This window comes from Oryctolagus cuniculus, chromosome 4 (assembly GCF_964237555.1).
Source record: "Oryctolagus cuniculus chromosome 4, mOryCun1.1, whole genome shotgun sequence".
Taxonomy (NCBI): Eukaryota; Metazoa; Chordata; class Mammalia; order Lagomorpha; family Leporidae; genus Oryctolagus; species Oryctolagus cuniculus.
Genome location: NC_091435.1, coordinates 154,416,272 through 154,433,154, shown reverse-complemented (window position 1 = coordinate 154,433,154; position 16,883 = coordinate 154,416,272).

Here is a 16,883-nt window from a genome sequence, read left to right as displayed (position 1 = left end):
TTTCTCTCTCTCTCTCTCTCTCTGCCTCTCCTCTCTCTGTGTAACTCTGTAGAATATAGGTTTTCGTTTATCAATAACCAAATCTCATGAGATCTCCATCCAAATCAATTATGTGTTTTGCCACCTTATGGTAGTTAAAGGTAAGTCAGATAATATTAATTAGCTGAAAGACCATCGTATTGAGATGGTTTAGTTTTAGAATCCACTATAATTTCTTTCCAACATCATCCTTTTTCTCTCGCAAAAATCTGCTGATAACCATATCCTTAGATACAAGGGTGAATGCTGCGGTTCAAGCTCCAAATTTTCGTCAGGAATTAGAAAAATCAGCCGAGTCACATGGGGTAAAACATCTATAACCACAAAGCCATTTTTGTAATCCATTTGACATATTTTATTATTACTTAAAAAATAATAGTATAAAGCAAGAAAAAATAATAGGAAATTCAAATTTGACTAGTCACATGACCAAGAAATATTTTTGAATCACCACAGGAAGTTGGCAAGAATGCTTTCAGATTTGATTGTGTAATGAAAGACAGTCACCATTTATTTCTCACAGTTGTCTTAGAAAGAACAACAGTAAACCCTGTCTACCCAACTGTTTTCCTCCACAGTGTAGAGGAAGCTAATCTAAACATCTCTATAACCATTCAATAAGAAGATAGGCACACAAAATTAACATTTAAAAATAACAAAATAGGAAATGAAATGGCCATAATTCAGTGCTCAAAAAACAGAAAAATCAAGTGGTCTATTGTATATTCAGCCAGATATTTTTTCCTAGCAAGGTAAAAATAGACAAATATCTCACGTATATTTTTTTCCAATTTATCCTTCACTCTGGTACACTGTGGGGGCACAAAGCAGGAACGAAGACAGTGTTTCTTAAAAAGCTGAAAATAAAGTGATTAGATCAGAAGTGGCAGAGTTCCAGGCCCATTGAACAACACAATGAAAGGATTCCTTAGAATTGCCTATTTGGTTAACATATAAAAAATTCATAGAAATGCACTTTACTGGGAATGCCATGACTGTTGTCAATTACTTCTTCTAAAAATGGACAAATAGATCCTCCCAGTTATTGACCCTTTCACCAAAGGACATTGCAAGTTTTTTCTTTTAATTAGCTGTCTTCAAAATGCTAAGAAAAACATTTAAGAACGAAAGAAATGTTTACAGTTGGCACAGCTAGGTCATGCACATCAAAAGTCAGTTAATGTTAGATAGTATGTGACAAGCCCCAGCGCCAACCACCATTGGAAGCAGACTTAAAAATGTGCCACACGGGGCTGGCGCCGTGGCTCACTTGGTTCACTTGGTTAATCCTCCGCCTGTGGTGCTGGCATCCCATATGGGTGCCAGTTCTAGTCCCGGTTGCTCCTCTTCCAGTCCAGCTCTCTGCTGTGGCCGGAGAGGGCAGTGGAGGATGGCCCAGGTGCTTGAGTGCTTGGGCCTCTGCACCTGCAGGGGAGATCAGGAAGAAACACATGGCTCCTGGCTTCGGATAGGCGCAGCGCTGGCCATAGCGGCCATTTGGGGAGTGAACCAATGCAAGGAAGACCTTTCTCTCTGTCTCTCTCTTTCATTATCTAACTCTATCTGTCAAATGAAAAAAAAAAAAAGATGCAGATAAAGCAACTAGCTCAAATAAATTGGCTCCAACATGGCATCCAGATGAACTGCACTTGACCTCCAGCCTGGTGATGCCCTCACTGTAATGCATTAACATAGTGAAACTCACTTCCCCTCTCATCACTGTAATTTACAATTGTCATGGCAACCTAGGAGATAAAATGGGATGGTCTCTAATTCTCTTTCCCCAAAATATGAATTTTTCCACCCATGTGTTAATATGTATTTCCTGAACCCCATAAATGTGGTACCCCAATAGCACATATGCAACTGCTTTGTAGAGTTGACTCTTGGCTGCTTTCTTTAATCAAACCCTCTTGCTTGCAATTTACTGGCTCCCATATGAGGTTTGTGTCTCACCTAAACCAAGGCCGGCCCTGCTGAGGCCACGGGGGGGCCACACAAGGTCCGTAGGTATCCAGCATCGAAAGCACTAAGCATCAGAGGTGTCATTGATAGGGCTGGGGATAAGCGACTCTTTAAGGAGGCAGTTTTGGCCAGCACCGCGGCTCAACAGGCTAATCCTCTGCCTAGCGGCGCCAGCACACCGGGTTCTAGTCCCGGTCGGGGCGCCGGATTTTTTTCCCGGTTGCCCCTCTTCCAGGCCAGCTCTCTGCTATGGCCCAGGAGTGCAGTGGAGGATGGCCCAGGTGGTTGGGCCCTGCACCCCATGGGAGACCAGGAGAAGAAGCACCTGGCTCCTGCTTTTGGATCAGCACGGTGCGCTGGCTGCAGCGCGCCGGCCGCGGCAGCCATTGGAGGGTAAACCAACGGCAAAGGAAGACCTTTCTCTCTCTGTCTCTCTCTCTTTCTCTCACTGTCCACTCTGCCTGTCCAAAAAAAAAAAAAAAAAAAAAAAAGGAGGGCAGTTTTGCTTTCAACTGTTTCAGTTTGTGATGATTTTCTTTTTCTTTTAATGCTACATCTTCAAATCTTATAAATCACTGTGGTGAGTTAACACAAGAAAGTTATAATCAAGCTAATAATTTTTAATTTTGACACTTCTCTTCCCCTTAATTTCCATGTCTTTCAACACTGGTTCACTACTCAGATGTTCACAACGGCCAGGACTGAGCCAAGCCAGAGCCAGGAGCCAGGTGCTTCATTCGGGTTTTCCATGTGGGTGGCAGGGCCACAAATACTTTAGCCATCTTCCTCTGTTTTTCCCAGGCCAGTAACAGGGACCTAATGGACCCTAATGGATTGGAAGTGGAGCAAACAGCTTGAACTGGTGCTCATATGGAATGCCTGCATTGCAGGTGGTAGCTTTACCCATTAAGCCACAAGACCATTCTATCTGTCAAAGATGTTGTGATGTCCAAATCACCTTAAAATAGCCAAATCTATGTTTTAAAAATTGAGAAAAAATGAACCGTGTATGGCATCATGAGTTGAGTGTTCCTTTTCCTGTGGATGAAGAAGTTATTGACAAGAGTCCATCTAGGGATAACCCCACTAGTCCTCAACTGAACCATTAGTGGTCTTTCCTCATACCAACAGGTTTGGGAAGGAAATGACTCGCAATGCCAGGCATCAGTAATGCCAGGCATCAGTAATGCCAGAGTTTCTATTTCTTGAGGAGCAGTTTTTAAACAGCAGAAATGGGCTTTCACACTCTGAAGACCAGATGGAGAGTCACTGTGGGAAAGGCAGTGTGCACACTTCTTTCATCATCAAGAAAAACTAAGGCAATGGGAAACTACAAGTTGACCAAATATGCATAAGAGATGCATGCCCTAAATCTGTTTGCATGGAGTTTTAAAACGAGAAGAGTAGTGGATGCTATTTAGGATTGAGGCACTCGCTCCCTCAACAAATAGAAGAGCTGCTGGTTGATGGTCTACAAATGAGTCTGTAAAAACTGTCATCCGCCAAATGAAGCCACTTCACTAAAGTTAAACACCCTGTTTCTAGGCAGCCCCTGGCCAGTGCCTGGTCTATTGCATCAGTTCGGGACAACTCTAAAAGACCATCCCAGCCTCAGAGTTGAGGCTCTGCTTCAGAGTAAAACCTTTCCCTCTGCCTCACACTGCTTGTCTCCCACCTTTACAGGCAGGACCACACCACTCCCCGGGAAGATCCGTGCATGTAAATGTCATTCTCAGAATCTTTTTTTCTTTTTTTTATTTTTTTAAAGGTTTGTTTGACAGGTAGAGTTATAGACAGTGAAAGAGAGAGACAGAGAGAAAGGTCTTCCTTCCGTTGGTTCACTCCCCAAATGGCTGCCACGACTGGAGCTATGCCGATCTGAAGTCAGGAGCCAGGTACTTCCTCCTGGTCTCCCACGCAGGTGCAGGGCCCAAGCACTTGGGCCATCCTCCACTGCCCTCCCAGGCCACAGCAGAGTGCTGGACTGGAAGAGGAGCAACCGGGACTAGAACCTGGCACCCATATGGGATGCCGGCACCACAGGCGGAAGATTAACCTAGTGTGCCACCGTGCCGGCCCCTTCAGAATCTTTTTTCTAGGGAACCCAATCTAAGACAAGATACCACCATATACTGTCATCAGGAACACTCTCTTTTCAGTAGCTCTTTTGGAGTGATGAGTTAATACACATCCAAATTTAAGAAATAAAAAAAAAGTAGAATGCTATTAATTAATGCTAGGAACAAAATGAACAAATACAGAAATTGCTAAAAAGTTTTTCCCTTTGGAGTGTGAGGTAGAAAAACCTACCTCTGTATTATAAGACCTCTGTTCTACTTAGTAATATTCATGTATTACTTTGAATTATTTAAGGATAGGGATCTATTAGTCCATGTTTCTGTTTTCTACCTTCAAAAATAATAGAAAGTAGCATGAAGCACAAGGAAGTCAGAGTGGAGCCAAATCACAAAACCTTCCACTCCAAAAACATAATGGTATCATTTAAAATTTGATTGAAGAAAAAAAAAAAAAAACAAGAGACTTTCACGTAGCAGTCTTTTGTTGAGCAAAACAAGGAAGACACGTCAATGTCATGGTCTTAAACAGCAGAAAATGGCAGCCAAGGAAAGAAAGAGATCACAGGTTCCCATGTCTCCCCATCTTCTTCCCAGTTCTCAAGCGCACACATCTGACTGCACTATTACTGTTAGAAGATGAGTCTAAAAGAAAAACTGTGAAAATTTCTCCCCAATCTCACTCTTGCCCCAGTTTGAAGAAAAATACACCAAGAAAGTTAACAAAGAACCCGGGAGCTTATGAAGAGGAAGCTCTTGTGAGTAAAAGCTCCTGCTACCTTCTCAGTGGTCAGAGGTGTCTGGGTTCACCATTTTTTTAAAAGATTTTATTTATTTATTTATTTATTTATTTATTTATTTATCTATTTGAGAGGTAGAGTTACAGACAGAGAGAGGGAGAGACAGAAAGGTCTTCCATCCACTGGTTCACTCCCCATATGGCTGAAATGGCCGGAACCACACCAATCCAAAACCAGGAGCCAGGAGCTTCTTCTGGATTTTCCACGCGAGTGTAGGCCCAAGAACTTGAGCCATCTTCTACCTCTTTTGCAGGCCATAGCAGAGAGCTGGGTTCGAAGTGGAGCAGCTGGGACTCAAACCTGTACTCATATGGGATCTCTGTGCTGCAGGCAGCAGCGTAGCCTACAGCGCCACAGCACCAGCCCCATGGACTCACCATTTTTAAAGCCTCCATATTAAGATGAAGGAAAAGGTAAAAGCTTAGGGATAGCACACCTAAAAAGGTAATACACTCTAGGTAGTGAAGTGAACTTTAGCATCAGATCCACAACAGCATTTCAGGAGAGAAAGCTGAGTCCACAGAATGACACCCAATTGAACTGCATTAACATTTAACACTCAATCAATGTAATTCAGCATATTAATAAACATACACACACACACATGTGCAACCCATACTTTTGCTTAGATCCTCTCAATAGATGCAGAAAAAAATCGTTTAACAAACTCCAACACCCACTCATGATAAAAATGCTTAGCAAGCAAAATAGACGAGAGCATCCACAAGGCCCTTGACTTCTTGATTGGTTCAGGAGAAATGGCCCTAATGATCTGTGAAGCACACAAAAGGAAGGAACCATGCAGGAAGGCTGACGACGTGGCACCTCTCATCAGTGGGCAATGCCATGCCTTGTCATGAGGGACATTCTCAGCCTCACCTCCGTGGTCTACTGAAAAGGTGGAAGGCCTGGTCTTACAGGTTGAAAAATATCAAAAATCACCAAATACAACCATGAATAGCTTAACCACATTCTGAAAAAATTCTCTATAATCCAAGACCTCAATCCGTTTTTTCCTTCTTCTCAATGCAAATATCATTTTCATCTTTCCTTCTTTAGCCACTTCTTTGACTTCTATTTACATCTGCCAGTTGTCATTCTATTAACTGTAAGCTCCTGGAGGGCAGACTTTTTATCAATTACCTTTGCCTTTGTTTTTCACCAGGACTTGGAGGAGAGCCTTTTTTTTTTTTTTTTTTTTTTTTCAGGCAGAGTGGAGAGTGAGAGAGAGAGAGACAGAGAGAAAGGTCTTCCTTTACCGTTGGTTCACCTTCCAATGGCCACTGCAGCCGGCGCGCTGTGGCCAGTGCACCGTGCTGATCCAAAGCCAGGAACCAGGTGTTTCTTCCTGGTCTCTCATGCGGGTGCAGGGCCCAAGCACTTGGGCCATCCTCCACTGCACTCCCGGGCCACAGCAGAGAGCTGGCCTGGAAGAGGGGCAACCAGAACAGAATCTGGCACCCCGACGGGGACTAGAACCCCAGTGTGCCGGCACAGCAGGCGGAGGATTAGCCTAGTGAGCCGTGGCGCCCACCTGGATGAGAGCCTTTGACGTAGATATTTCTCAATAACTACTTGTTAAATAAAATGGAATGAAGCACTGATTCATGAGCTAGGAATGAGACACCTCAAATTCTAAGCTTCTGTCAGTCATTAGCTCAGTTATATGACTATGAAGAAACCTCTACTTCTTCAGGTTCGAGTTCTTTTTTTGTTCTATTATATGTAAGAGTTGGAATTAATTGTGAGATCATAGGATTCCTTCCAGCTATAATTCTGTGTTGCTGTGCGTTTTTAAAGATAAACTTAAAAATGACTTCTCTTTTAGATACATGACTGGTGCCATTGTTGTTTTTGCCAGATGTTGTGTTCACCATAAGTTAGGGGGTGGGGAAGAAGCCACCAGCAATGTGGTCTCCAATGAAACTGTAGCAATGGCCTACCCAGGTGTTTAAAGTGGGGCACATTATGGGTATCCACACAGCCCTGTGCTGAGGCCAAAGATCAGAGAAACTAAGAAATTTGGGGAGATAAGAGTGTCACAGGTGTGCTCACAGTTGCAGAGTTCTGTGCTGTAGATCACAGTGAGGTGCAGAGGGGAAAAAAGGGAGCTGGCAGAACAATATACTCTTTTTAGAGACTGAGTTTACATGGGAACAGTTGCCAGTGTGGGACCGGCCTAATGATTTTATCTCATTCTCTATCTGACTTCCCTCCAGTGAATCTTGTAAAGGAACCAGCTACCTGATCCTTTAATCCAGCTAACATTTTATAAAAGAAGATTCAAATTAGTTTTGCTTATTCCAGATGCTTTATATGCAAATGAGCCTCGGAATTGGTGGCAACTAAAATGTGAAGCAGACACAATGATCTGTTGGCAGAAACACTCCCACCTGAGCACCTTCCCTAAACAATGGGATCACTCTCGTCTCCTCGCTGCTCATGGCTTCTTTCCTCAAGGGAAGATTTCTAGAATCCTAGTATATCCACTGTGACTCTTTGATCCCAAGGATGAACTCTTCAGATTCCTTTTATGTGTAATTGGCTTTGACTTTCCCTAAACAACATGTGGATCACTGTCCCTGCCTTCCATGGAAAGCATTACCTATGCAGTATTAATCAGCGTTTGCAAGTCAAATATTAAGATCATTCCTTGGGGTAATTCAGTGGTACAACTTTGCCATTTTATTTTCCCCTTTGCAACTCTAACTAGACAGGGGAGCCTGCAACATTGAGCTAGGAATTATTTATTTAAAGCCACAAGCCAGCACATGCAGACTCTGGGTAAAGATTGCTAGCTCTCCTTTATAATAAAAGTGGCATCTTAATGCACAACAGTGTAGAACCTCAGCCTTGCCTGTGGGCCAGCTCTTATATCCTCCCATGTAGCCTGGCATTTGCCCTCTAGCATTCCCATGTTGTTTGACTCCAAATGGAAGTGCTCTTAATTTCAAATGATTTATTGGGGACAAGTGGGAGGCCCGTCTGATCTAAGTCTGTTTGTGTTTGGCTTCCCATGTCTCAGGGGGTGATTTGAAGATGATCTCTTAGGTTGTAAAGCAGGAATAGGAAAAAGAGAAATGCCCACCTGCTGTTGGGGTAGAGCTCACTGGTGTTCGATGCAGCTGCCTGGTGCCATTTTCAGCAACAATGAAAAGAAAGTCAAGTCTGAGGACGGCAGTTAAATCACCAACTGGCAGGGGATATTTATGCAACTCTCGTGGAACTGTTTGTTGAAGGGCAGTCCTGTTGGATTGTTCTAAGAACAGAGGACAAGCTGTAGTGATGGCAATATCAGTAACAATGGCATTGACTACAGATTCTCCATTGCCCTGCTCCTACCACATTCACTCTGCTACGGCACTCTCCAGACAACACAGAAATTGCATTTTTCTAAGTCTGTGTCCAGCAATAGCCCATGACCTACCCATAGGGGAAGTATTAGGCTTGGATTCTATTGGTTCTGCACAATAGATACTCAAGAAAAATATCAATTAAATGGTCAGGAGAGAGAATGGATTAAAACTTCTTTTCAACTACAACAGGTTCATACTTAGGGAAAAATGTACCATATTTAACTATCTACTGAGAATACATTATATGATCTTTTCCTACCAATTCTCTTTACCTAGAGCATTATACACAAAAAAAGCTAATGAGAGCAGCATTGTCCAATATGACTTTCTACTGTGATAAATGTTCTGTATCCGTGCTGTCTGATCAGTTGTGACTAGCCACATGTAGCCTTTGAACACCTGATATGTGGCTAGTGTCACTGAGGAATTCTATTTTATGTTTCACTTAATTTCAATACATTTAAATTTAACTAGACATATGCAACTCACAGTCATTACCCTAGATAGAGGTGGTCTAGAAATACCACCAGGAAAAAACAAACATATACTGCTTCTTGATGCTTTCCCAAGGGAAAGCAGTGTGCCCAGGTGCACATGTATGAGTAATTATATGTATGATATGGGTTATAAGCAGCTGGTTTCAGGTTCATCTTCAACATGGCAAAATATTTTTGGAGCGTGTCTTTGGAGTCCAAAAGATCTGTTTGAGTCTTTGTCTTTGCCACTTACTGGCTTTGTGACCTTGAATAACACATTGTTATCACCAGCATGCAAAATTCTCCTCCTGCCAAGAGTATCAAGATAGAAGCCTTCATTTTTTGGAGAAGATATGATAGCATGTCAACATTATTCTAAAAATGAGTTGTTGGTAGGTAACACCTTCCCCAAAAAAGAAAATACATATGTAATATTTATACATAATGTATATAGCGATGGTACATTGTAATTCTTCTTAACTTAGGAAAGCTTGTGTTACCTATCCTGTTTAATGCCCTCAATCCAATGCCTCTGGAAAAATAGTTACTTCATCATTTATGAGAGAACAGAGTTTAGAGTTTAGATGCGTTATTGGAATTTATAGCAGGAATGGTATGCTTTAAGTATGAAAAAGTCAAGAGAAAAGATACAGAGAAGGGAAAGAGGAAAATAAAAAGACTCAGGATATAAAAACTCAGTTGAATGGTTGGGTTTTTGTTTGTTCTATTCCAGTTAAATATCATAAATACTGGCTATGTCCCCTGTGGCTCAGAGGAGGTGATATTGATGCAGAGAAAAGAATCAGATATCCCTGGATTTGAATTCTCACTTGGCAGGTTCCTCTGAGTTTCTGGTCAGGTTATTTAACCTCTGTCAATATCAATTCTCCATCAGTAAGATAGGGGTTAGTTTCACTGCAGGGCTGTTAACAGGATATTTTAAAAAGGACAGTTTCTGGCACACAGGAAGCACTTAATTTTTCCTTCTTTTTTTCTCCCATGGCCACTGTGAACATTGTACCCAGTTTCATCTTCTTCTGGTTACCAGGGAAGCACATCACACAGGATAATCAGAATGTTTTCTTACCTACCAACCTGTTCATCTTTCAAAAATCTGAAAACATGGCCGGCGCCGCGGCTCAAATAGGCTAATCCTCTGCCTGCGGCGCCAGCACACCGGGTTCTAGTCCTGGTTGGGGCACCGGATTCTGTCCCGGTTGCTCCTCTTCCAGGCCAGCTCTCTGCTGTGGCCAGGGAGTGCAGTGGAGGATGGCCCAAGTGCTTGGGCCCTGCACCCCATGGGAGACCAGGAGAAGCACCTGGCTCCTGCCTTCGATTCAGCGCGGTGCCGGCTGGCCACAGCGAGCCAGCCGCAGGGGCCACTGGGGGGTGAACCAACGGCAAAGAAAGACCTTTCTCTCTGTCTCTCTCTCTCACTGTCCACTCTGCCTGTCAAAAAAAAAAAAATCTGAAAGCATGAAGTTTGCATTTTCTTTATCTGTCTCTTGAAATCAGCAAGTCTGATGAACATAGGAACTAAAAGATGTTTAGATTAAAAGAACTTCCAGTTTTTACCAGAAGTAAGATGAATACGCTTCTATTCTATTGTTTTTTCCACATTAGTGTGCACATGTTGAGTTAAATCAGTATTGTGAATAGGATTTCACTGACAAAAGGCAACCATGCTTTTAGGCCTGTTTGTCTCCAACCCTGTATGGGTTGGACATGCATACTCTCCGTTCCTTATATTTAAGACTTAGAAATGAAACTGAAGGAAGCTAACAGTGGATGCAGCTGCTCAGCAAGCCCATAGTGTCAGTCTGTGATCAACCCATTGGGAACTAAGACTGACACTCTAGCCGCGCGCGCTCCAGGTTCCTTAATTATAAAGAAGGTATAGGATTGGGTACCGCTTTCTTGCATATACCTTCAGGCGCATCGTTAGGGATCAAAAAAGCTTTCTCTGAACTAACCCCCTCCTGCCCAAAACAAAACACTTTCCCATACAGAAACACCTGCACATTTTTAAGAACCTGTATCAACTAAAAGAGTTGGTCCATTAATCAACCGAAGCTGACAAAAGCGTTAAAATTCTTCACATGCTCACTGAAGAGCATTGTGGTCATAGATTATTATCTCGTACCTTCCTTTCATCCCTGGAGGCACCTAGGGAAACAAGTCCCTTGCACTGATATCTCTGCATCATAGGCTTTCTTCCTCAGCAATAATAACAAACGGTTATACTTCTTGGGAAGCAAAATTAAAAGCAAAAAATTTAGACAAGTTTGGGTTTGTTGGTATACATATTTCAGAGAGCCAAACTGAGTTCCTCAGTGCTTTTCTTATGATAACTGTAGTCCCAGATTTCGGGAAAGGCTGACATCACCATCAAACATAGGGGTTATTAAAAATTTCATTGAAAATGCATATTATGAAAAAATGCACAGATTTCAAATTTTTTTGCACCATGGAAGGTGTATTTTTCATCTCATTCTCCATACATTTTTGAAGTTCCCTCAAAAAAGACCCCTTAAAAACTTGCAGTATTTGCTTCATTAGGAGATTGGTGTTTTACAACACAGAATTTCAGAGTTGGAACCCACCTTTGAGAGACTGGCACTCCAAAAGCAACAGCTGAAGCATGTTGGAAAAATTGGACAGGGGAAAATATATTCTCACGTACAATATCAAAGTCAACATCAATGAAGGTAGTGAGCAGTATTTTTCTCTAAATTTCCTGCACTTAGCACAAGGTGTGGCACTTAGTAGTTTCTTAGTCCCCTGCAGATAGATGGAAGTGTTGAAAGATGAAAAGAAAATCATTCAAGGATGAATTCTAGTGTTTCTAAGACTCTAAGCTTTGAAAAGATAATGGAACCCCCCCACCACCACGATGTAATTCAAAACAAAATAAAAGCAATTCTGTGCCGTAACACAAGCATAAGGGAATCCAATGACACCAAGATTTCTCCCATGGAACTTTTTAATAAAATGACAAAATAAAATATTTCAAAATATTTTCTGGTATTTCGGTGCCTCTGCTTTCTGGGTATCCTAAACATGTACTTGTTTTCCTAGTGGATAACTTGGGCCTCAGGGGCTACTGACCTTCCACCTTTTGACTCATTTTCTCATCCATTCCACAGACTTTCTCTGGGAAGTTCAGTTATTTGTGAGACTAGAAATTAATAGACCAATAAAAGTCAAAAGACTTGCCTCCGGAAGGGCTCAGATTCTATTGGAAAGACAGATTGCCGGCGCCGTGGCTCAATAGGCTAATCCTCCACCTTGCGGCGCCGGCACACCGGGTTCTAGTCCCGGTTGGGGCGCCGGATTCTGTCCCGGTTGCCCCTCTTCCAGGCCAGCTCTCTGCTATGGCCAGGGAGTGCAGTGGAGGATGGCCCAGGTGGTTGGGCCCTGCACCCCATGGGAGACCAGGAAAAGCACCTGGCTCCTGGCTCCTGCCAGGATCAGCGCGGTGCGCCGGCTGCAGCGGCGGCCATTGGAGGGTGAACCAACGGCAAAAGGAAGACCTTTCTCTCTCTGTCTCTCTCTCTCACTGTCCACTCTGCCTGTCAAAAAAAAAAAAAAAAAAAAAAAAAAAAAGACAGATCAACATCGTCTCAGCTTGGCAAGTATTGCAAAATACTCCAAAGAGCAATGAGAAGAAAAAAAAATGGATTCTGGAGACATCAGCAACTTCTTCCCAGAGATGACTCCGGAGATGGCTTAAAGAATGGAAGAGGGAAGGCAAGCGCAGTAGGTCACTTATCCCCAGGAGATACTGTCCAAGACCCAAGGTGTATGTATAAAACTGCAGACAGTACAGAGCCCAATACATGCTGCACTTTCCCTATGCGGACATAACTAACATAATAGTTAGTTTATGTAACATACATAGTAAGAGACTAACCAGAACAGCAAGTAATAAAATAGGACAATTATTAGAATCTATTGCCATAAAAGTTATGTGAACATGGTCTCTCCCTGTCTCTCAAAATATCTTATTGTACTTTCACTTTTACCCTTAAAGAGAGCACTTTATGGCTTCCTCCTGGCATATCCAAACTGCCCATCACTAGCCCTGTGCTTCTGCACCATTATTTGGTAAAATAAGGGTTAGCTGAACACAGGCATTGCAATAGCACAGCAATCAGCCTGACAACCCAGAGAGCTAGTAAATTTCTGTTTAACTGGACAAAGAGGTCATTCTAGTCAGGATGGACCAGAGAAGCCCAAGATTTGACTGTGCTCCTCAGAACAGCATGCAGTTTAAAACTTACAAATAATTTATTCCTGAAAATTTCCTTTTCTTCTTTTTGGACCGTAATTGAGAGAGGGTAACTAGGTTAGAGGGTGACACAGTGATGCCATGGAAAAGGGGAGACTACTGGATGTGGTACAGCACTAGGGATACTTCAATGGAACTAGGGGAACTCTTAGTTGGTCCCAACTCACAGCCAAAGGATTTCAGGTCCACTTTGACTTGCTTCTTCCTTGTGCCTTCGTCTCTGGTGTGGCACTTTTACATTCTCTCTCACATTTGTATAAATCTGGGGGGAACCCCAGATGCACCACAGCTGCTTCTCCGGTTTAGGCTGCACCCTGGGCCTTTGGACCCCCTCCTCAAGGCCTTCATGGTGGATCACAGTTCTCTTATCTCTGAGTATCTAGTAGCACTCAAAATTTCCTTTTGCTTTGGTTTGTTTAATAATCTCCTTATGAGCAGAATGAAGTCAGGTAGAGACATCTTTCTGTTTGTCCACACTGATTGTATTACATTGGTGTAATTGAAATGTTCCTCTTAATTTAATGTGTGGGTGCGGGGCATGGGGGAGGACATGCATAGGTTCATGTGATACACTTAGTGCCTGGATGTCTGAGCACCTGGAGGCCTCTGGGGACTGGTACAGAGTTAATTGTCAGCTGTCGTGCCTTGCAAGTACAAAGGTCCTCCAAACTCCAAGACACTATTGTCTCTTTGGGGCATCCCTAAAGAGAAGCATTCAAAGATATTTCTGTTCTGTTTGTTTATTGTGAAAGGTAGATTGCCATGGTGATGGAATGGGTTAAGAGTTTGAATAGACACAACCTGTATCTTCCCTGTAAATTTAGCAGGGGCTGAGTATCCCTGGCCAAGCTCAAAAGAATAACGTTTTCTAGGTGTTTTCGTATTCCAAGCACCTTTATCAAACTATACTGTTCCTGTCGCTGTTGTACCTCTCCTAATTTAACCCACTATAATCCAAAAGTTGTACTTCGAAATTTATATTTATTAAAGAAAAGTTTTTTTTTTTTTTTTTGACAGGCAGAGTGGACAGTGAGAGAGAGAGACAGAGAGAAAGGTCTTCCTTTTGCCGTTGGTTCACCCTCCAATGGCCGCCGCGGCCAGCGCACTGCGGCCGGCGCACCGCGCTGATCCGATGCCAGGAGCCAGGAGCCAGGTGCTTTTCCTGGTCTCCCATGGGGTGCAGGGCCCAAGCACCTGGGCCATCCTCCACTGCACTCCCTGGCCACAGCAGAGGGCTGGCCTGGAAGAGGGCAACCAGGACAGAATCCGGCGCCCCGACCGGGACTAGAACCCGGTGTGCCGGCGCCGCTAGGCGGAGGATTAGCCTAGTGAGCCGCGGCGCCGGCCGTTTTTTTTTTTTTTTTTTTTTAAGAGTGGATATCCTCCTCGTGGGATTTAAATCAGGGAGTCATAGGATCAGACACCAGTTTCAGAGACAGTAACTTCCTTGCCATTTGAAACACAGGTTGAAGACAACTGTAGCCGCTGGGTGATCTTGCTAGCAGCTTAAGCCAGTGGTAAAAGTGATGAAGTCATAAGATAGGGGGTGAAAAGAGTGATGGGGCTTTGAATTAGGGTCACAGAAGCATGGGGAACGGAAACGAAAGAAAGGTTTCAAAGACATCCAGGAAACAAAACCAGAAAGTAGTTGGCAGTAAGAAGAGGGTCAGGAAAAAATCTAGAATATCTCCCTTCTGTCTGGTAAGTGCATAGATGAGGTCAGAGCCAATAATCCAAGTGAGAAGGAACAGAAAGTTTGTAAATAAAGTGTAGGGAAAATAAATGGTTCTGAAGTAGCTGGGCCTGTGCTAATTCATTTGTTCATCTGCACGCTTGCTTCCTTGTTTTTATGTTGATGTAAGATGGATCTTCTCACTTTGGTAGGACTGCTAGTCCTGGCATTTTGTTTTCTTTCTTTCTTTTTTTTTAAATTTATTTGTTTATTTGAAAGGCAGAATTACAGAGAGGCAGAAGCAAAGAGAGAGAAAGATAGGTCTTTCATCTGCTGGTTCAGTCCTCAGATGGCCAAAACAGCTGGAGTTGCGCCAATCCGAAGCCAGGAGCCAGGAGCCTCCCAGGCAGGTGCAGGGGCCCAAGGACTTGAGCCATCTTCCACTGCTTTCCCAGGCCATAGCAAAGAGTGGATCAGAAGTGGAGCAACCGGATCTTAAACTGGCGAACATACGGGATGCCAGCGCTTCAGGCCAGGGCGTTAACCCACTGTGCCACAGCACCAGCCCCCTGCTCCATTTCTGCACCCACGTGGGAGACCTGGAAGAAGCTCCTGGCTCCTGACTTCGGTGCAGTTCCGGCCATTGAGGTCAACTGGGGAGTGAACCTGCAGATGGAAGACATCTCTCTCTCTCTCTCTCTCTCTCTCTCTCTCTCTCCTTTTCCTTCTCTCTGTGTATAACTCTGACTTTCAAATAAATAAATAAATCTTTAAAAAACAATGAATAAATTTTATAACCTCAGTCGGTGAGAAATAGAACTGTAGAAATCACCCTAGAGGAAGTGGAAGTGCACATTCAGGGATTGCCATTGAATTGTCTGAGGTTACCAGACAACTATTTCTTTAAATATGGACAAAAATAGCCTCTTCTTCCTGCCGCCCAGTCCAGTGCTCCATGCACCACAGCGGGCACCATACCCACCACACCCTGCGTGCCAAAGGCAGCAACTACTACTTGTCTAATTGGAACACAGCCACACCCATTCATTTTATTGCCTTAGCTGCATCTCGTTGCCAGCACAGAGCTCAGTAGTTCTAACACAGAACATCCAGTTCAGGAAGTCAAAAATAGCCACCATCTGGAAGCAGAAGTTGTCTGACCCCTGCACGACATCCCAGCGGAACTGGGGGCGTCGCAGGCTGCTGGGCTCACTTTCACAGAAAGCGGCGAGAGCAAGCTCTCCATTTCACGCAGGTGCAGGCTTAGTGGAGCAAAGACCAAAGACGGTGGCCACTCACTTTAGTTCGACTGGCAGAGGAGGTCTGTGGGAGAGCCAGAGGATCAAGGCTGTGACTCAGGCTTCTCTCGATAAATTAATTTATTATTTAAGCACATCTGCCTGTTTATTTAAAGAGGTGCGGTGGCCTCCACTTGTGCACTTGTGCTGAGGGAAACATCACACACAGATCTCAAGTGTCACAGCAATTAGTCAAATGGGGAGAGACGCTGTGCCAAGATGTCCAGGGACACTGCACTTGATAATCTTTAATTTGCTCGATATTACACTTAAGGTAACTTCACATGTGTTATAACCTTAATAATGTCAACATGTTTCCATTATTGCCAGTGTACATATTATTTTTAACCTACTTCACACATAAGAATGTATTAATGCGTTTTTTGGCTGCTGCTAAAGTGGCCCTTCAACATGCTTGTGAAGGACTTAATAACCTTGTAGAAATGTTTTACTGATGAGGATTTAAAAATTATTGGAAAATCACTCAGAGAGAAGATTGGGGAAAAAATTGTGCTGCGTTATCACCGGTTGGGAGAGACTTTTTTTTTTTTCCAGGCAGAGTGGACAGTGAGAGAGAGAGACAGAAAGGTCTTCCTTTTGCCATTGGTTCACCCTCCAATGGCCGCCGCGGCCGGCACACCGCACTGACCCGAAGGCAGGAGCCAGGTGCTTCTCCTGGTATCCCATGGGGTGCAGGGCCCAAGCACCTGGGCCATCCTCCACTGCACTCCCGGGCCACAGCAGAGAGCTGGCCTGGAAGAGGGGCAACCGGGACAGAATCCGGCGCCCCGACCGGGACTAGAACCCAGTGTGCCGGTGCCGCAAGGTGGAGGATTAGCCTAGTGAGCCGCAGTGTCAGTGGGAGAGACTTTAACAGGGAGACAGTTCACTTGAATGTTATGGCAACCAAA